This window comes from Taudactylus pleione, unplaced genomic scaffold (assembly GCF_031769625.1).
Source record: "Taudactylus pleione unplaced genomic scaffold, aTauple2 ptg000454l, whole genome shotgun sequence".
Classification (NCBI taxonomy): Eukaryota; Metazoa; Chordata; class Amphibia; order Anura; family Myobatrachidae; genus Taudactylus; species Taudactylus pleione.
This window is the reverse complement of record NW_028284856.1, coordinates 8,856,625-8,878,666: the sequence shown is the minus strand read 5'-3', so window position 1 is coordinate 8,878,666 and position 22,042 is coordinate 8,856,625. Positions and strand designations below refer to the sequence as shown.

At 41.1% G+C, this 22,042-nt stretch overlaps 1 pseudogene across 1 annotated transcript in view; it reads right to left on the bottom strand.

Annotated features, from left to right (window-relative positions):
• Nucleotides 1–5,583: 5,583 nt before the first annotated feature.
• Nucleotides 5,584–22,042, bottom strand: part of LOC148505416 (lamin-B2.L-like) — a 36,255-nt pseudogene continuing 19,796 nt past the window's right edge. Inside the window, exons 9-10 of the transcript XR_015869894.1 lie at nucleotides 10,536–10,640; nucleotides 5,584–7,901 (exon numbers count right to left, since the gene is read on the bottom strand). The product of XR_015869894.1 is annotated as a lamin-B2.L-like (transcript). The remainder of the gene's footprint in view (nucleotides 7,902–10,535; nucleotides 10,641–22,042) is intronic.

Sequence of the window (22,042 nt, the reverse complement as noted above, 5' to 3'; positions counted from 1 at the left end):
CGGAATTTTTGCTCCCTAATTGAATATGGCCCTATCTAGGCCTTTTCATCAATTATACCACTTTTATATTTAATACTGTTTTTCCAAATTCAATTTTGGAAGAAAAGGTTAGCATTTCAAAAACTTCTTTATGTCTCCTATAATAAAAATATTCTATACCCTCCCAACATGACCCCTTCCATCAGGTGAAAATGCTCTGCTCCTGGACGACTTAATTTATGAGTGCAGTCACCTGTGTTGAACTAGTAATCGAGTTGCAACACAGGTGGCTGCAATCATAAATTAAGAGGGAATTCCAGGAGCAGAGCATTCTGTACCTGATGGAAGGGGTCATGTTATCCACCTCGGCAGTGGCAAACACAGGATTTCTAGAGGGGGGTTTCCAAATGCTTGATTTTAGAGTGTGGCCAGTCCATGAAGAGGGTAGAATTAGCACTTATCCAGCTATAATATGCGTCATACAAAGTGAATTGTGTTGCATAATTCCAGCATATACAGGACCAGCGATCACAGTAAGCCATTAGATGCAGCAGTAGGTCCATCCTGTCTGACCAGAATGTTTTTTTTCCAGATGTGGGCACTATTCTTGAGCATTGGAGCAAGTCCGGGAGTCTGAGGGAGCAGCAGAACTTAGCACTGCCCTGGACATATATGTACATATTGGTCTCCTTATGTACTGGATAGTGTATTATTATACAGTATTAATAATTAACCCTATTGATGGTCTATAGCAGTGCACCCCTAACAGTGTAGATTTTCCACATCTCCTAGTTGGTGCACAGGTCTATATATTACTGGCTGACACATTTTAAAAGATCCACAGGTGTTGCTAATCATTTCGTTTGTGATACTGAGAACATGCAGCACTAGTAACATTCTATTATATTACTATTTCTATTGTGGTCACGGTGTGTGCTGGGGAGCGGGGTTTCCAGGCAGACAGAAACCCCCCCTGCGTTTGCCTATGCTCGGAGTACTACGATTATAAGGACAGGGCTGAAAGATTTTTCTTTATACAGGTCACCAGATGATTGTGTAAAGTGTTCCTCATATTTAGTGGTGTTTTACACTGATATTTATAAACATAACTTTTTTTTTTTAACGATTTGACAGAAGATACCAAAAACTTTGCTTGCACCAGAGGCTGCTTCCTTGAAACTTTTTCTACCACATGAGTCAACAATTTTTTTTTTTTAATATGTACAGGAAAAAAAAACAGCTACCACAATGAGAAACAGGCCTGCAATATGCATGTGTTCCCTGCAAACAGCCTGGTGAGGATATTCTTCAGATTATTTTCTACAATGTAAGACTTAAAAAAATAAATAAAAAATTAGAAAGTGGGGGAGGGACATAAGTATTAGGATTTATATGTGGTGGGTGCTAGATAAGAGACTTTAGTTCATATTTACCAAAAAGAGCTCTACTAAATAAAGAAATGTATTCTGCTTTGCAGCTAGTCATTTTAAGTACTACATCGTTATTTTGGGATAATTATGTACGATTTTCCATTTCCTCATCTATATCCTAACATTTCTTGTTTACATGTTAAAAATTATACATGATATAGAATGAATAAATAAATGAAAGCCAAGTATTTCATGCAATTGTTGTTTCCAAATTATTTTTTCTCTTTAAAATTAATACAAGTTTTCTTCCAATTTGTATTTAGATTCCGGATGCACAGTCATGTTACCAGGTTCAAGTGAAAGTATGCTTTTCAGCCATAAATACAAAATTAAATATGAAGAGTACACGGCTATAAAAGAGTAATGGATATGTATGACGAAAAGGGTCACAGTAGGTTTCATTCACAGTCAGAAATCAGTCTAGAAACATTATCTGATAACATATATACTTAGAAAATCCAGTGTTTGGGAACATAATTCAGTAAGCCACCATATCATACAGCCATTTTCTGGAGAAATGGTCTATCGCTCCTGTTGCTTATTACAGGTTGCTGCAATGAGAATCTCTCTTGCACTGTAATAATAGTTGCAGCATACTTTGTTAGCTGAGGCTGTATAAGTGTATAAACCAGCAGTGCACAGAGAGCCCTCACACAGGCCCTTGTGGTCCTCACTAATGATGAGGTGGCAAACTCAGTGATTAGTAAATCATTGTAATATGAAATGGTACCATCTTCAGATCAACTCGAGTCAAAAAAAAAAATACAGGCTGGTGCTCAGATCTCACTTGATGCTTATCTGCAAATAGAGAGCTGCTTCCTAGTGGGACTGAGGGCAACTTCTGAAGCTCCTGGTCTAAACTTTGTTTATGGCTTTTCAAATTAATACTACGCAGGTAGACTGCAATACAGGCCTCCATGCAGACTGAATTCACAGGCATTGTGGCAAAAATTAAATGTTTTTATAGCTTATGTATCTTTGTATCTGTCACATAACAGACCCCCCCCCCTCCCTCCCCCCCCAACATGACCCCTTGCATCAGGTACAAAATTCTCTGCTCCTGGACTTCTCTTTATGATTACAGTCACCTGTGTCAAACTAGTTAATTGAGGAGAAAGGTGTTTCAACACAGGTGACAGCAATCCTAAATTCATTGGGAATTCCAGGAGCAGAGCATTGTGTACCCTTGTGCTTCATCTGCGACTTTGTATGTGATTAATACTAATTCCTGTACCGTTAAAGTTGCAGCCCAGGCTCAGTTGTGCTGGGCATCACGCTCCTTATGGCGTATAGAAGTTAGGCGTATTTGGGCACATCTGTATACCAGCTGCATAGATTGCACAATGGAAACCAAATGGAATATTAGAGTCTGCGAAAAAGTATTCAGCATTAGCTGTGTTACATGCAAGGTATAAACTATCAAAGCACTACAAAATAAAGCAAGCAATACAAAATTAGTTGACAGAATAATAGAAAATAGAAGGCTAGTTATGAGGCAATATTACCTCACCTAAATTAGGCTTTGGGATGAGTATTTAACAGCCCATTGTCCACATACTTCAGGGAACAGATAGCATCTGCCCAACACATACACAGGAGTGTTATTCACTTCACTAGTCACAATGTCATTAAATTGCATTGTATATGGACAAAGTAGGTCAGTCTCCCTGCACAATGCAGTTTAAGACATCAGGTGAACACATCACTATGAAGCTAGTGTGTATGACCCCTTGGAATTAAGGGAATAGCGTTTCATATGCCACTAATCGTTGGAGCATACAATTTATGAAGCACATGTAACAACGCTTTGCAACCTTTCGCTTGCTAGAAAGTACAAGTGGATGAAGAAAAATCATGTTTCAGTTTAGTTTTCAAAAGCAATGATGTTTTCCCATTAATGTGAGGACTTGCATAAGCAAGTTTATATGCAACTTTCACACTAGAACTGCATATAAATTATATATGGCTTAGAGTCACAAACTGTACAGTAGTGCTAGTAAAAATATCCTGCCGACCTATACACTGCAAGCAGAGGCTTGCATGTCATATAAAGCTTGCTGCTTTTGGGGGTCTATGTACTAATAATCCTGCTACTGCCACAATTATTAGTCCAACTCGCAGGGGATATTTTTCATTTTTAAAAGAAAATATCCCCGCTATGTACCAATGGGGGCTCACAGGGACAGTGGTTGCGGGTTCCACTGTCCCTGTGGAAATCATTCATAGAACTGAAAACTTTCCCGGGGGAAAGAGACACTGCCCCTGGAGCCTCCATAGGCTTACAGTAGTTTAAACCATCTGAAGATGGTGTAAACTACCGTGGCTAAACTCCAAAAAGCTTTGCTTTTAGGAGTTTAGTACATAGGGGTCAGATCGTAGTCCTCATCGATAATGAGGACTGCGATCTGCAGCACTAAATAACACTTTGCCGAAGATTTCTGTGAGATCTCCTGCATTGTGTTTTTAGTACATAGGTAGGCAGTTTCTGCACAATTTTAAGTAAAAAACAGCTTGATACATAGGCCTAATTTCACAATGCTAATAAGACAGCTGAAAGTCTCACTGGTGTCTGTGCAGCAAAATAACACCCATTTAATGCATAAAATTCATGAATACAGTACATTAACTGTACGTGGAAACATTTAGATACTTGTTTGAAAGAAAACGATATATTACTTGTGTTGTGAGAATACACCATAACTAGTAAAGGCCAGTGATCAAAAGGTGCCAAAACACAGGCTTTAGGAGGGTCAGCTCCAACAGGCACTTGTACAATGGAAACAGCATGGCCACTTATAAATCATGCCTTTTGCTTAGATTAGCGGTAACACAATCTATTTAACATGTAGCATCTAAAACCAGAAGGCGTATGATGTGATCCCTCACCTGCAAGACAAACGTCTTTGTTTTTACACAAAAAAAATAAGGTGTGCATAAACATGTGTTTTGGAAAATAAACACAAACTAGTATTGAGAAAAATATTGATTAGATCCTAAAATAAACTAATGTACTAATTAAACCAATGTATGGAATCCCAATGGTAAACTGAACAAAATACAAACGTGGTGGGTGGTCAAAAGAGGTCTTAAAACATTTACCATTGTCTAAGAATGTGGTGTTGGATAGAGAATATATTAGATATAGTTTCCAGACATTCTATAACAGGAAAATTAAATATACTTTCCCATGATTGTGGTTACTTTATGCAGTTGTGTTGTCGAGAACTTTACACCGAAATGTAACTGAGCAGTTCTGAGTATAAAGATATAAAACAGTTATACTTTAAATAAGGTCCGATACAGTTCCACAATTTAAGTTCCAAAAGTGAACTGATATTTGGGGACAATCTTACTTTTCAGTGACATTAATCGCTCTCAGAATGTTTTACTGTAACAATGTAGGACACTGTTTTTTCCTTGAAAGAGGGTTTAAAAATTGTATTAAAAAGCCAAAAGTGAGAGCATCTCATATGTAATTTGGATTCAAAATCTGATGAATAAGTTGATTATTATATAATAGAGCTAGTATGCAGGGGTGACCCTGTCTGTGTATCCCCCCCATCACTTAATATGGAACCACTACAACTGAACACAGTGTAAGCAATCATGGGACCAAGGGCCTGATCAGAGTTGGGAATAGAGAGAGAGAGATAGCACTTAACTGTCTACCTGTGTACAAGGGGTGTAAATACATACATTTTTTGCATGTGGGGTAAATACTGGCTGCTTTTGCATGTAGCTCACAAATACTGCACAGCTTTATTATGACTCTACAATTTAGATGTCAGTTTGGAAACACTCCTCCCAAATCTCACTCTCTCTGCACATTTTAAATCTGCCCCACCTGCAGTGCAGCATGGCTTCACCAAGATGATCAGGTGAGAGAGATATCTCTCTCTCTATTCCCAAGTCTGAATCAGGCCCCAAGAGTCAAAGTAATTTGCTCCATCCCCCTTACTGGATCTATGGGCTCTTACCAGCAACCAAGCTGCAATGATGGTACAACCTGCTGTTTATCTATATTGGAGTCCTGAGCGCACAACTCGATAGGACGTAAATAAAAGGTTGGTGGGAATAAATGGGTAACCACCACTTTTGCTTAATAAACTAAAACATAAAACTTATTTTCCATACAAACTTACTCCAATATATAGCAATTTCAATTACATTGCAGTTTGCTTGAATAGAAATATTTATTGCAATGTGTGTTAACGTGATTTGACAGTAATTATGGATCAATCCTGTCTCACATTTAGTAGCAAAACAACAGTATTACACAACCATGAAATTATTTTTCCTGATTAACACAGTAATGTGACCTTTAAATATGAACATAATATTTTGGAACATTAAGTCATCATAAGCCACCACATCTCACCCCCCTCCCAGGTAGAACAAAACACTTTTCAAAGAGCTTAGAGTTATATAACAGCAAAGTTCCTCCTCTCAACAGGTTATTGCTGCCTGAAGATAGAACCGCCCTAATGTCAGCACTTTGTAGATTCTAATTCCAGGGTTGCCTGGAAAATAGACACATCTGTAACAAAGCTATTGGAACGGGATGAATGTTTTAAATGAAACACACATACACAAATCAGAAGGTCTAATGGGGGGTATCCACTTAGCGATTTAAACAAGCAATTGCACGATAACGATGTCATTATCGTGCAATCGCTTGCAAATCGCGCATGCATCGGGCATGTTGTGGACGGAAGCGACCCACGATGTGTGTGCCCACGGGTTGCTTCCGACGTCGCCCGTACATGCAGGTCAACCTGACAATCTCATCAGGTTCTGCATGTGCGGGGATGAGGGATGTGCCGGGACTGAACGAGTGAGCGTTCAGTCTAGGCACATCACTAGCTATACAAACGACAGCACGATTGCAATGTCACAATCGTGCTCTCATTTGTATATCACTAAGTGGATACCCCCCATAAAGCACTGCCTCACCTCCAGATAGCTGATGAGATGGATCAATCTTTTAGTGGTAGCTAATCTATAAGAAACATGCTGGGATGATTTGACAATGGATGTAACCTTTTTCCTTCTGTTGAATAAAGTGCAGCTCCTGGCCAGTATACTTGTGTAGTACATGGCTACACTCTGCACAATTCCCCAACTAACCCAAAGCTTCGTGATACAGTCATACAACAAACAAGGAAACAAATCTACTTTAAATGGCTACGGTTCATCAGCTTTGAAAGATTAGGTCACACATTTTAGAACAGCAATCTACCAACATCTCCCCTCACCTCAGTTTATAGAACCAATTTTTCCATGCCGGGCACCACTGTTTAGAAATATGGACCACAGCACAATACTTCTTGTCCACTTGACTAAAAGCAGCTGTTTAAATCAGAGTTAGTTTAGAAGTTTGCCAGTGTTTGGCAACCAGGAGATTGGCAATGCCAATACAGGTGCTGCAGCTCTGCCCAATGCTGGGTTAAGCATGCCGACGACAGGGACAGGTTTCCCAAATCAAGGTGGTACCTTGGAAAGGACCCCATGGTGCTTTTAGCTGGGAAAATGAAGGATACTGAGATCAAATGAAATTACCTTTTAAGTCAGATATCACTTTACGTAACTTTAAAATAGAACAAACTTAAACCTACATAAGACTATTTTTGCAATTAATATGGTAGTTTTCTCCCAACATCCTGCAATACCATAATGTATGAACACAGGAAAACAATTCACAGCATAGCTTTTACCAGTTAAAGTTGTTTTTAGAACTGCACCAGCCTTTATAACTATGGTGTGAAGTTTGAGGGGCCACTAAACATTGCTTTATCTATTAAGTTTTCCAGTGCTGACAGATATACATTATTTTTGTTTACTTTATCTGCAGATTCTTAGTATATCTGTCAGCTATGATGGGGTAAAATACAATGGTTTACTGATAAGAAGACACAACTTGTGTTTGGGAATTCCTGCCTTGAAATCACTTGGTTGATATCTAACAAAAGATTTGGCTATTTGAGCGTTAGAGACCTGCCAGTGACCAGCCGACTAGACACATAGCTCTAGCCTGGCCTCTGAGCATCTAAGCTACATATATACTCCTAGAACATCTTAACGTTGCAACGGAAACAAGAGTCCTAAAAACATTTCAAACTTTAAAAGTAGGCCATCAGTGTCACAAACAAGTTAACCAATAAAACTGCACTGCGTTCTGTGAGAACAAGCCACATTAAAACGTCTTCTCTACAAGATTTCTGCCATTAGAAAACAAACTTCTGTTCTCACTGCAAGATATATAGTGTTAAGAACATTAAAAATAAAATAAATAAAAAAAAAAGGATATAAAACCTTCCCAGATATGCCTGGCAGCTGATTTTTGTCTTCACATGAATTACAACTAAACAATGCCAAAAATAAAAAAAAGATTCCAGATATAAAAATAGATTTCTGTTGCTCTGGCAGTAAATCAAACATTGTAGAGATTCATTACATCAGATAACAGCCTGTAGAGGTTGCACGTGGATCACCCTGTAAAATAAAAAAAAAACAAAAAAAAAAAACACAAAATTAGCTTTCAAAATTAAAAACCTCAATTGAAAAACAATTTTTAATGTCCTGGAAGGATTCAGATGGCAAGAATCAGAGCAGGGGTCCATTTGGTCCAGGTCAATCAACATATGCATAATAACTTTACACTGGTCAAAGCACATTTCACCACTATACAGTATAACTCGTTTTGTAGCTAAGACAGCATTTATTAGAATGTACACTTTCAAATTACTAATAAATGATATGAAGAGATTTAGGGATCTATATACTAATAATCGCGGTACTGCTGAGATTATCCATCCATCATGCAGGAGAAATTTTCATTTTTAATTAAAATATCCCCACTATGTACAAAGAGGAACTCGCAAGGATACGGCTGTCCATGCGAGTTATATCCCCAGCAAATTCTAGAAGTCTATCACAGAAGTGAAAGACTTCTCCGGGGGAAGCTAACACTGCACATGCGCACAGCGTCAGTTTCTGGAACTGGCCGGGGTCTGTAAGAGAAACCGAAAGTTCTCTCCTGCCCCATAGGCTTACAGCAGTTTACACCATCTGAAGATGTATAATTTGTGCAGAATGTTATGCAACAAATAGCTTGATACATAGGCCCCTAAAAGTGAAAACAGACTATATAACAAGGGTAAAAATTATGCGACTTTATGGTGTTAAACTACTCCCAATTTTTAACTCATTACAATAAGTTGTCTGAGTGTTCAAATAAACTGCAATATAATGACAGAATATAGACAACATTTGAATTCTCCTTCAATATCTTCTCATTGTAAAATATATTAATGGTGCTGTCAAGAACGAGTACTGTCAATGTGGGTACACACTTGCACGATATCGGCCCGATTTGCCGTACTGGAAAAACAAAATCGGGCATATCGTGTGGAGGGTGTGCCCGACTGAGCTCTCCACATCCACATTGTTTAGTTGTTCATTAAAGTTTGTAATGTGTACCGGCATTTTGCATGGCCCGAGGCGCAGGTAAATCGCTGCGACCATCGGCAAGATTGCCGGTCGTACAAGTGTGTACCCGGCTTCAGAACGGCTTTATTGGATACATCCCTCCAGGGGGCATTTGCTCACTTTGAGGTAAGAGGAGCCTAATTAAGAACAACCATTCAAGTTTCCTGTTGAATGACATTGTAATTATATATTCTTGGGTGCAATAATTTGTTTTCATTTTCAAAAATACTAAAACACAAATAAATATACGTGTGTGTATATACAATATGCAAAATCAAAATATACTATGAAAGTAATGTACACAATGTTTTGCATATGTAATAAATTTATCATTTTAGAAAGTGTAAAATAAAGTATTCACTGTTGGAGACAAAATGTGGGAATGAAAGGGTGAGCCAAGATAAGGAGGGGTGGAGGATGCAGAGAATAGGGGCGTATAAATGATCGAGAGCCAGATAGTACTGTGTATATTTAGTCATACAGTATAGGTGGCTGCAATAGGGGAAATGACCTGCACCTTATTAAAATTCTATTCATTAAAATATAGTATAAAAAAATAAACTGATTTCTACTGTATAAAAGAGTACTCTTACTAGTTACCAAATGACAAAATTGGAAACCCAAAGACTAATTCTAAGTAAGGCCTGTACGCACTACTCTCCATAATACGTACATTGTAGTTAGGAGCTTCTCTTGGCATCAGACTATGGCCCATATTCAATGTGAGGCGAAAAGTCGCGGATTTTTCGCCTACATCGCATTTTTTTGGAGAAAACTTTCCGTGCACGCTTTTCGCCGTATTCAATTTCAAAGGACGCTAAAACAGCACCCGGCGAAGCTTAAACAAGTGGAAAGTCCTGTCAGATTTGGGGAAATCAGCCTGACACCCCCCAAAAAATGCTCTGACATGGGGGTTCACTATGGTACCCCCTGATTTGGCTTGCTGAAGGTATTTGGTGTTTTCAAACGGGCTCAAAAGCTGCTAAATAGTGTTTTTGTGTAAGTGGGGTTTTTTTTGCAGAAAATAAGTTATCCCAGCAAATTTGGGGTACTTGAAAATGGGGGCCAGCATATTTTAAAGTTGCTAAAGTTACGTTGAAAAAAAAAAAAAAAAATTGTGAAAAATCCACCTGCCGCAAGCGCCTGTGATGAAAAAAAAAACCTGGGGCATATTTGGGGACCCCCCCAGAGTCAAGTTCGCTAGTTTTTAACTTTGTCCCCCAACATTTTTTTTTTATCCCCAAATTCAAAGTGTTTTTTTTGGGGTGTCCTTAAGTGTTTTTTTAAAAACTGTCTGAAGGCTGCACGGGGGTTCCCGCAACATTGCACCCCAAAACCCCAATTTTGCACTTTTTTCCGCCTGGTATTCATAGGCGAAAAAGCATTTCATTGACTTTCTGCCTAGGCGTACAGTCTTCCAAATTGAATATGGAGTAAAATCAAAACAGGCGAAAATGACATCATCAGCGAAAAGTTTTCGCCAAAAGCTTGCGAAACCGTCTTTTCGCTTCAAATTGAATATGGGCCTATGTTTCCTGCACAACTCAAGTGTATACATGCATGTGTAAACTTCAAATATCGTAACCCCCCGTCCCAAATATAAAAAATACATAAAATGAACACAAAAAAGTTTCTAACCTGCTGATGAAAAAGATCTTCCTCCCCAAAATCTGCTTCTTCGTCCTCTTCATCCTCCTCTACACTGGAGAGAACAGACTTTAATAGTGTTCTCACCGCCACTTCCTGTTGGAATAGTGTGAAGAAATGATCAGGTCACAAATGACATGTATAATAAAAAAGGTATGCACAGTACATAAACAATGCAACATATATATCAAAGCATTATTTTGATTTTACAAGAAAAAGAAAAACCGAAGTGTGCAATGTAAAATTTAGAAATATAGTGAAATAAAAGGAGAAATAAAATGCCAACAGAAATTAGATTTTTTTTATTAAAAAAAATATAATATATCTAATATATATATATATATATATATATATATATATATATACATACACACACACACTCACACACACAAACACACACAGCCTATCCACACTTATAAAAAAAAAATATGAGATATGGTAAGAACTTACCTTTGTTATCTCTATTTCTACGAAGTCCATTGGGTTCCACAGGATACCTTGGGGTATAGGTGTGACGTCAGTCATCGGGCACCATAGAGTTAAGCTTTCAGCCTCCCAGGATGCACTAGGGTCCCCCTCCTATACCCCGCCCCCGAGCCAAGGCACCTCAGTTAGTTACCAAGCCATAGGCCGGAGGAGGAGAAGGAAGAGAGAGAAAGAAGATCTGGATACACACAAGAATCACACTCTCACCAGAGGGAGACGGAAAAACCGGTGACCAGAACAAAGCCCATCTGCAGCACAGGTGCGACAGGGCGGGAGTCCTGTGGAACCCTATGGACTTCGTAGAAATAGAGATAACAAAGGTAAGTTCTTACCATATCTCATATTTTCTACTTCAGGGTCCATAGGGTATCCACAGGATACCTTGGGGATGTCCCAAAGCAGTATCCTTTAAGGGTGGGGATGCTCCTGTGCAGAAAGGAGAATCCGCCGCCCGAAGGAAGCATCCTGAGAGGCGAAGGTGTCAAACCTGTAATACCTCACGAAGGTATGGACAGAGGACCACGTAGCAGCCTTGCAGATCTGGACTGCAGAGGCACCACGTCGAGCTGCCCACGAAGGACCCACAGACCTAGTGGAATGAGCCTTCAGAGAAGGAGGAACCGGCAGACCTTCATTAAGATAAGCTTCAGAAATAGCCATACGGATCCAGGCTGCCAAAGTTTGCTTTGAAGCAGGCCAACCCTTTTTACGGAAGCCATAGAGGACAAACAAAACGTCCGACTTCCTAAACGAAGAAGTGCGGTCAACATAAGTCCTTAAGGCCCGCACAACATCCAAAGTGGCCTCACCCACTGAAAGACCAGGTGAGTTAAAAGCCGGAACATCTATTTCCTCGTTAACATGAAACTGGGAAACAACTTTGGGAAGAAAATCAGGCCGAGTGCGGAGCACTGCCCTGTTCCCATGAAAAATCAAGAAAGGGGGTCTACAAGAAAGAGCCCCTAAATCAGAAACACGTCTGGCCGAAGCTATGGCCAGAAGGAAAACAGTCTTCGCTGTTAGCCATTTAAGAGCCACTGAGCACAGTGGTTCAAACGGCGGTCCCTGGAGAGCCCTCAGGACCACAGCCAAATCCCAAGGCACCACAGGTGGAACAAAGGGCGGCTGAATGCGGAGAACACCTTGCATAAAGGTGCGCACATCCGGGATTGTAGCAATCCTACGGTGAAACCAGACAGACAGGACCGAAACCTGTACCTTCAAAGAAGCAAGGCGAAGCCCATGATCTAGTCCCGCTTGTAGGAAGGCAAGTATCCTAGACAGACGAAACTCCAGCGGTGCATAACCTCTCGGTCGACACCATTGGAAGAACGTATGCCACACGCGATGGTATATCCTCGCGGACGACGGTTTCCGAGCTCGCAACATGGTACGCACCACAGAGCTGGAAAACCCCCTGGACCTCAACATGGCTGTCTCAACAGCCACGCCGTCAAAGACAGCCGAGCCAGGTCCGGGTGAAGACAAGGACCCTGCGACAGAAGGTCCGGTCGTAGCGGCAACTGCAGAAGACTGTCCACGGACAGACCCTGAAGGTCTGAGAACCAGTGCCGTCTGGGCCACACGGGAGCTATCAACAGAAGCGTCCCTCCTTCCTGTTTGAATTTCCGGATTACCCGTGGAAGAAGGGAAACCGGAGGAAACAGGTATGTGAACCGGAACGTCCACCGGACGGACAGAGCATCCACCAGAGACGCCTGTTCGTCTCTTGTGCGAGACCCGTACACCGGCAACTTGTTGTTGTGCCGGGACGCCATGAGGTCGATCTCTGGAAGACCCCACCTGTCCACCAGCAGTTGAAAAACGTCCGGGTGCAGGGACCATTCCCCCAGATGAACGTCCTGGCGACTTAGAAACTCCGCCTCCCAATTTAGCACTCCCGGGATCAAGACCGCTGATATGGCCGGAAGATTGCGCTCCGCCCAAACCAGGATCTGAGACACCTCTACGAGAGCCGCCCGACTTAGTGTTCCTCCTTGCCTGCTTATGTAGGCCACGGTGGTAGCGTTGTCCGACTGGACCTGCACCGGGCGACCCTGGAGACCTCGATGTGCCTGCTGGAGAGCATTGAAGACCGCACAGAGTTCCAAGATATTTATTGGAAGCTCCGCTTCTGTCGGCGTCCACCTGCCCTGGAACAAGTGTGGAGCCGAAACTGCTCCCCAGCCCCGAAGACTGGCGTCCGTTGTCAACAGGACCCAATTTGGAACCCAGAACGGACGTCCCTTGCTGAGCTGGGTCGTCTGCAACCACCAGGCAAGGGACAGGCGAACCTCCGGGGTGAGCACTATCGTCTGGGACTTCAGAGACTGAGGCAGCCCGTTCCACTTGGACAGGATCAGGTGCTGCAGAGGTCTAGAGTGAAACTGGGCATATTCCACCATGTCGAACACCGACACCATGGAGCCCAGTAACCTCATCGCCGAGTGTAGAGACACCCGGCGGCTGTGCAGACAACTGCGCACCCTCGACTGTAAAGCAGAGATCTTTTCCTCTATCACAAAGATCCTTTGCTGTCCCAAGTCCAATAAGGCTCCGAGGTGCAGAATCCGCCGAGACGGGATTAGAGTGGACTTCTGCCAGTTGATTAACCAGCCGAGCCATTGCAGCAGCGCAATGGTCAGGTCCAAGTGGCGTAGAAGGAGCTATGGAGATCCTGCCACTAATAACAGGTCGTCCAAGTACGGCAACATGCGGACTCCCTGCAGCCGCAGAGAAGCCGCCATGACCGCCATCACCTTGGTGAACACACGCGGTGCTGTCGCCAGGCCAAAAGGTAACGCCCGAAACTGTTAGTGGCCGCTGCGGATTGCAAACCTGAGGAACTGTTGATGGCGCAAAAGAATAGGAACATGCAGGTAAGCGTCCTGTATGTCCAATGACACCATGTAGTCCCCAGGTTCCAGCGCCAGAATAATGGACCGTAGGGTCTCCATCCGAAACTTTGGCACCCGCAAAGACTTGTTGAGAGCTTTGAGGTTGAGAATCGGACGATACGACCCATTGGGTTTCTGCACCAAAAAAAAAAAAAAAAAGATTTGAATAGAAACCCTGGCCCCTCTGGGAGAATGGAACAGGCACTATAACTCCAGCCTGGAGCATAGTGTGCAAGACCTTCCGCAGCTCCGTGGCCTTGTTCCGGTGTGATGGTAGACCCGTGGTGAAGAATCGAGCCGGGGGTCTGTGCCGGAAAGAGAGAGCGTACCCGTGGGAGACCACCTCGAGAACCCAAGTGTCTGTCGTGGTGACCGACCAACATCGAGCGAACTGCAGCAGGCGGCCTCCCACTTTGGGATCCCCCAACGGGAGGCCCGGACCGTCAGGCCGCAGGCTTGTCATCAGGCTTAGGGGCCGGACGTCTGGTACTCCATGCCTGCTTCCGGGGCTTGGCCGATTTTTTGGGACCAGCCTGTCGGGGAAAAGACTGTGGTTTGGGCCTGCCCTGGGCCCTATAAGACCGAAAGGACGATGGTCCTGAACCAGAAGGAGCCGCGGCCGACGGGAGACATGCCGATTTGGCTGCCGCCAGCGTGGCCACAATCTTGTCCAGATCTGGACCGAAGAGAACTTCTCCGTTAAAGGGCAACGCCTCCAAGCCCTTTTTGGAGTCAGCGTCCGCCTTCCAGGATCGCAACCACAAGGTGCGACGAGCAGCCACCGCTGCTGAAAAAATTCGAGACACCAGTGTACTAATGTCTAAGGCCGCCTCGTTGATATATGTGGCCGAATCACAGAGATTACCAATCAACTGCGTTTGTTCGGCCGGACAGTCGGAATCAAAGGACGCCTCCAATGAATCCGCTCAGCGCTCCATCGCTCTGGCAACCCAGCAAATGGCCATAGCCGGCCGCGCTGCCCCCCCCGCGAGGGAATAAGCGGACTTCAGGCAGATTTCCACCTTGCGGTCCGTAGCATCCTTAAGAAAGGACATGGATGGCATCGGCAATGTGGCACTACGGACAAGACGTGTCACATGAGAATCCACCTGTGGAGGGGATTCCCACTTAGCGAAATAATTATCCGACGTATAAGCCACCGCCAGGCGCCTCTGCGGCTGGTATCGCTTGCCAGGCTGTTTCCACGCCTCCTCTAAATGGTCCATTAACTGACCCGAAAGAGGAAAGACTGTGGCGTCACCCTTCACATCCTTAAAAAAGGCATACTTGGATTTAGCAGCTGGGGGAACTTCGTCCTCAATGACCAAGGCTGTGCGGACTGCCCGAATAAGTCCAGGAATATATACATTGGACCTAGCGTCAGCGTCCTTAGTATGAAGAGGTTCCTGATCGTAAGGATCCAGAATCTCCCCATCATCAGACGTCCCTTCGTCATCCTCATAAGGAGCCGACAGAGACGCCACCGGCCGTTTATGTGGCCGCATCACAGTCTCCCCTTGCAACACATCCGACAAGTGCTGTACAGAACTCGTCAGGGAGTTAACCCACGCCGGCTCCAGAGAAACCGGGAGAGGGGAAATAGGGAGACTGCGGGGTACCACCAATTGTCTTGGGAAACCCTGCATGGGTGACGACACCACTGACTGCTGGGACAAACCCATCTGAGTAAAAGCGGGCTGTGGAGCTAACTGGCCCACTAAGGTTGTAAGCGCCTGAGCGAAACAAGCCCAGGCGGCTCCTGTACCGGTACTGTAACCGTAAGAGGCCGCGCCATTGACAAACACTGCCGGCAGAGGCCCTCCGCGCTACCCTCCCCCTCCGCTAACGGTACTTTACACGTAGTACACTGCAGCCGGAGAGGAAAATCACTTTCAGACATGATGGTACTAAGTATGTGAATTGTATTTTAAAGAGGTGAGAGACCACCCTGCAGCACCGCACCGCAAGGGCTTAGCAGAACGAACAGGGACAGTAATAAAGCTGACAGTCAGTATAGAAGATACAGGCAGCAGCGCTAGCACAGTCACATACAATGCAAAGAAAATCAATTCCTGCACTAACCAGCGCTGATCACTCAACTACACAGACACAGGGTCTGGTAGGACACAGCGCTGCATACACAGACCTGACCACGGCGGAGGAGAGGTATGCGGGGGGACCCAGACCAAGATGCTTCCTTCCAGGCTTCCAGCAGCGTTCACCATGCGTTCAAGGAAGATGGCCGCCGAGGAGCAGAGGGGAGGCTGGCCTGGGGGAGGAGGGCTGCTACAGGACCAGTCGGCAGTGTGCAGAGAGGGCTGTGTGCAGCGGGGGAGGCGCCGGCTGTGAGACAGGGAAGGCGCGCTCCCCTGGCATGCATTTAACCCCCAGGACGCCGCAGCGCTACCGCTCTGCTGCGGTCCGCTGTCCCAGGGGGGTAGTGGAAGCGCAGGTTCTTACCTGGCTCCACGCTGCAGCCAGTCCCCAGGTAGCCCCCTGCCTGGGGACTCTGGACCATGTAACAGAGTGGACCCACCGCGGGACCCCGCTGCTTACCTTGCTGTCCCCCTTGAATCCGGCCATGGTCCGGAACATCTGGGGTCACCGCTAGCTGTGACCCCAGATGCTCACCAGCATCCCCGGATCGGTACCGGCGTTCTGGTACCGGCGGGGGTGTAGGGAAGACAGCATGGACGTCAGGACTGACTGTCCATGCTGTACATCCAGATGTGCAGCCACAGCTGCATACAGGAAAGCTTCAGGGGCTCTTCTTAGCCCCCACTCCAACAGGTGCACCAGACTCCGGCCGGGCACCAAACTAAACTGAGGTGCCTTGGCTCGGGGGCGGGGTATAGGAGGGGGACCCTAGTGCATCCTGGGAGGCTGAAAGCTTACCTCTATGGTGCCTGACGTCACACCTATACCCCAAGGTATCCTGTGGATACCCTATGGACCCTGAAGTAGAAATAGGATTTTTGGTCACCTACATGCAATTCGCTCCTGCAAGTTGGGTAAACAAATGTATTTAATAAAGGATAAGGGATTAGGGATATACCTCTGCATTAGGTTTTGGTTTAAACAAAGAAATATTTGTGTATTGGCCCCAAATGACTGATATAGATCACATGAGTAATTAACCTTTGGGGGTGCTGCCAAAGACAATAAGAGAGTAAACATGCAAAAAGAAAAAGCATTGTCTCTTTGTTGGCGCACATAAGAAAAAAGAAAAATATGTATAATTTAACTTTTATTATACTAATTAAAAATCACTACCTTTTTAGTGAAATATGAGATCATAAAAAATAATTAAATTGTTGAAACAAAAATGTATTGTAAGTATCGTTATTTTTTGAATTATTGACATTACATATATCTCTATGTCCTATAATATATTCGGTTGACCTTCTGATTGATCACATAATAATCATTAATCAAATAAAGTGTATATCATCAGTGATATATTGTCATCTATTGAGTATGGTCTGTAATAATTTCATAAACTATTTATCCAAAAGGAGGAATCAGTTAAATAATTGATATAAATATCATAACCACCTTTATTAGGAAGATTATTGTCTATCCTGGATTATTGTCACATGGGATCATGTGTCCAGTATCCAATATACAGACGTCAACTTCCCATTGGGGTAAAATATGATGAATCTTCTTATTATCAGATTCACAATACGTAGGGAGTGTAAAGGGTTAACTCACAAAAACGGGTGCGTTAGGGTTTGTTATACATCCTACAAGCCTTTATGTGCAGAAAGATATTTTTATTGTATCATTCCTTATTTAAATATATAAATCCCAATATGATGTGCAGAGGAATCAATAGTATCCTCTAATAGATATTATATATTGTGTTAATACATTATCTGATATTTTTGTACTGCAAGTTAACAATCCTTTTTTAGGAATTCAGCAATAGTATATATCAATTGTAGTGCCCCCTGTTGGTTATTTTCATTTGTGTTGACACCGCACTATATAATATTTTATATTGCCGTATATGTAACACCCTCTAAAGGATATTACACATTATATCAATACGTGTTATTGGTTCTTATGCAATCAAAAATCTTTTTAATACACTCCCTATTCAGTGATTCATATTGCAAATCAACAACTCTTGGTTGGAAATTCAGTAATAATATGTACCAATTACAACACCCCCTATTGGTAGCTTTACTTAATATTAATACTGTATTATGAGATGTTATGTGTTGACATATAAGTTATTATAGCACCCCCTATTGGATGATTCACACTATGTTAGTACAGCACCATACAGTAATTTGCACACTTAAGCATATCAACCACAGCACCACCTATTGGTTACTTTTATATTTTATTAAATTTGTGCAGACAGTTATTTTTATTGCAGCGACCCCTGTTGGGTATATTTACTGCATGTGTAAAGTAAAAATCTCTATTGTTTCTCACTATATTAGTTTATAAACAATTGTATAATCAGACTACTGTTTGCCATTCCAAACAATTATTTAGCGGGATACACGTGATATAACAATCTTTTTAAGATATATCATCGAGCATTAAAAAGCTATCAATGCTCTGTAAGATTTGTGCAGTCAGTTGTTTTTAATTGCAGCGCCCCATGTTGGGTGTATCCGTTGCACGTGTAAAGTTCTCTAGTGTATCCAGTTCCCACTATATTCATTTATATTAATTGTATACTCAAGTTATTATTTACCATTCCATTCGACTATTTTAGTGGGATACAAGTGGTACTCCAATTTTCTTAGATCAAAACATAAGACATGAAAGAGCAATCAGAGCTGTTCATGCCACGCCACCTATTGGATACTTTTATATTACTCTGTAAAATTTGTTGCAGTTACTTTTATTGCAGCGCCCTCTGTTGGGTGTAATTGCTGCACGTGCAAAATAAAATTCTCTAGTGTCTCCCACTATATTAGTTTGTATTGGTTATACACTCAGGCTACTATTTGCCTTTCCAATCAATTATATAGTGAGATATAAATGGTATAACACTCTTAATTCACAACACACAGCATGAAAGAGCAATCAAAGCTCTTTGCAAATTATGTAAGGTGTTATTTTTTGCAGCGCCCCCTGTTGGATGTATCGGCGGCACATATAAAATTTTTAATGTATCCTGCTCCCACTAAATTAATATATTAATTGTAAACTCAGATTATTTGCTATTCCATACAGTTATTTAATGGGATGCAAGTGGTACAACAATCTTTTAAGGTCACAACATAGAGTTTGAGAGAGCAGTCAGAGCTGCCCACGCCAACGTACGTTTCAAAATTAAAGTTTTTTTCAAGGCAACCCGTTTGTGCCTGTTAGTATGGCTTTATTGAAAAATAACAGCCAATTAGGGCATGTTTCTATAATCATGTGAGCCGCCGGACCAATAGCGGACTGTTTTACTTATTGCTGATCACATGGGGTATCAGGCCAATCAGCATTGGCCTAACTCCCTCCTAACATGTGATACCAGCTTAGTCATCCCGGCACTCATGACCCATTCAAGCTGAAAATTAGTCATCGCCTTCTATACGCGTAGGACGCCGGGTCAATCAACAGCCTGCTCCACTCATCCAATCAGGACTCATCAGCGTCATCACCCAGGACATTGGACCAAATCAGTCATCTTCAATCAAAACAACACGATCTTATTACTAGGACCCATAGCATCATGTTGATACGTTACCTAGCAACCAGAATCACACACTTCTATGGCAAAATCACTTATTCTGTCTAAAGTAGGTCTCTGGTTTGTCGTGTAATAACAAAGATCAGAGCATATCTTATTGATATGAATAGATAACGTTCACTGCACTAAACATATTGATAATCTTGATAATAATCTTTTCCCTTTTATAGATTATTGTTACATAATTATAACCCAATGGAATCATATTGACATTAAATACTGTCATTATAAGTTCTATAATTGTTTTAATTATATATCATAGATTATGCATAATGATCAATTAATGATACAATTATGTTGCCCATATCTGTATATATTACCCATATTTATTAATATTCCTACAAATATTCCTTTAAGATTGTATAAAGGAAAAGGATTAATTTATTGTTACCATAATTAATAAAATTTAGATAAGTGTTTATAAAAAATAAATTAAATTTTAATGGATATCTAAACATTTAATAAAGTATGTGTATGTGTATATGAATATTGTGACTTGTGTATATGTATTAATATAATGTTAAAAAAATTCACAGCAAATTAAAACATAATGCTAATATTTTGATACGTATGTAAGTGCAAGTAAAAAAACGAAAATAAAAATAAAAAAAGTGTAAAAAAATTGGTATAATGGATTATTAATTAATTCACTGATTATTGTCATGACCTTACTACAGTCAATAAACTAGTGAAATCTAAATAAGTGTCTATATACACTAAAAATATAATAAACATTTAATAAGATATATTTATATGATGTGCATTTAGTAACTAGTTGGTGTGTTAAAAATATGTGAAAGTGTAAAATTGTGTGAAAAAATAATAATTATTAATAAAGTGAGATATGACTCCAAAAATCCATTTATTTATAACTTAAATCGACACAAATTCATATCAATAATATATATATACCTATAAAATTCATAATGTAACTTCATCTATCTAAAAATTTGATTATATCAGAAAAAGATCCGTACACAAACACGAGTAAGGGCCCCTCATTATCGTAATGATTAATTATTAATGAGATAATCCACAAGAAAGAAGAAACAGTATCTAATTATTTATGTATTCCAGTAAATAGATCATAAAAAAGATGAGTAGCTTATGTTTTCATTTAGTCCAAAGGGATGTAGACTATTCATTAGGAAAATCATTCTAGTTTCAAACCTGAGAAGTTCCCTATCTATATCCCCACCTCTAACACCTAACTATTTGGTTTATACCATTATGAATTACTGAATAGGGAGTGTATTAAAAAGATATTTGATTGCGTAAGAACCAATAACACGTATTGATATAATGTGTAATATCCTTTAGAGGGTGTTACATATACGGCAATATAAAATATTATATAGTGCGGTGTCAACACAAACGAAAATAACCAACAGGGGGCACTACAATTGATATATACTATTGCTGAATTCCAAAAAAAGGATTGTTAACTTGCAGTACAAAAATATCAGATAATTTATTAACACAATATATAATATCTATTAGAGGATACTATTGATCCCTCTGCACATCATATTGGGATTTATATATTTAAATAAGGAATGATACAATAAAAATATCTTTCTGCACATAAAGGCTTGTAGGATGTATAACAAACCCTAACGCACCCGTTTTTGTGAGTTGACCCTTTACACTCCCTACGTATGGTGAATCTGATAATAAGATGATCCATCATATTTTACCCCAATGGGAAGTTGACGTCTGTATATTGGATACTGGATACATGATCCCATGTGACAATAATCCAGGATAGACAATAATCTTCCTAATAAAGGTGGTTATGATATTTATATCAATTTTTTAACTGATTCCTCCTTTTGGATAAATAGTTTATGAAATTATTACAGACCATACTCAATAGATGACAATATATCACTGATGATATACACTTTATTTGATTAATGATTATTATGTGATACACAATTTTGTAAAATCAATCAGAAGGTCAACCGAATATATTATAGGACAGAGATATATGTATTGTCAATAATTCAAAAAATAACGATACTTACAATACATTTTTGTTTCAACAATTTAATTATTTTTTATGATCTCATATTTCACTAAAAAGGTAAAGGGATTTTTAATTAGTATAATAAAAGTTAAATGTTACATATTTTTCTCTTCTTATGTGCGCCAATAAAGAGACAATACTTTTCTTTTTGCATGTAAACATAAATGTACACTGACTACAAGCTAATACAGCTGTCTCAGACAAAATATCCAAACACAGTCACTTTGTGCAATGCTCTAACAAGTTATAATAAACTTAAAAACAGGCCTTGGACTTAAGGGAATGCTGCAAAAGCAAACAAACATAAAAAAATACAATAAAAGTCATATCAGTTAGCCTGTGATTAATCCAAGTAATGTTGATGCCTTCTAAATAATAT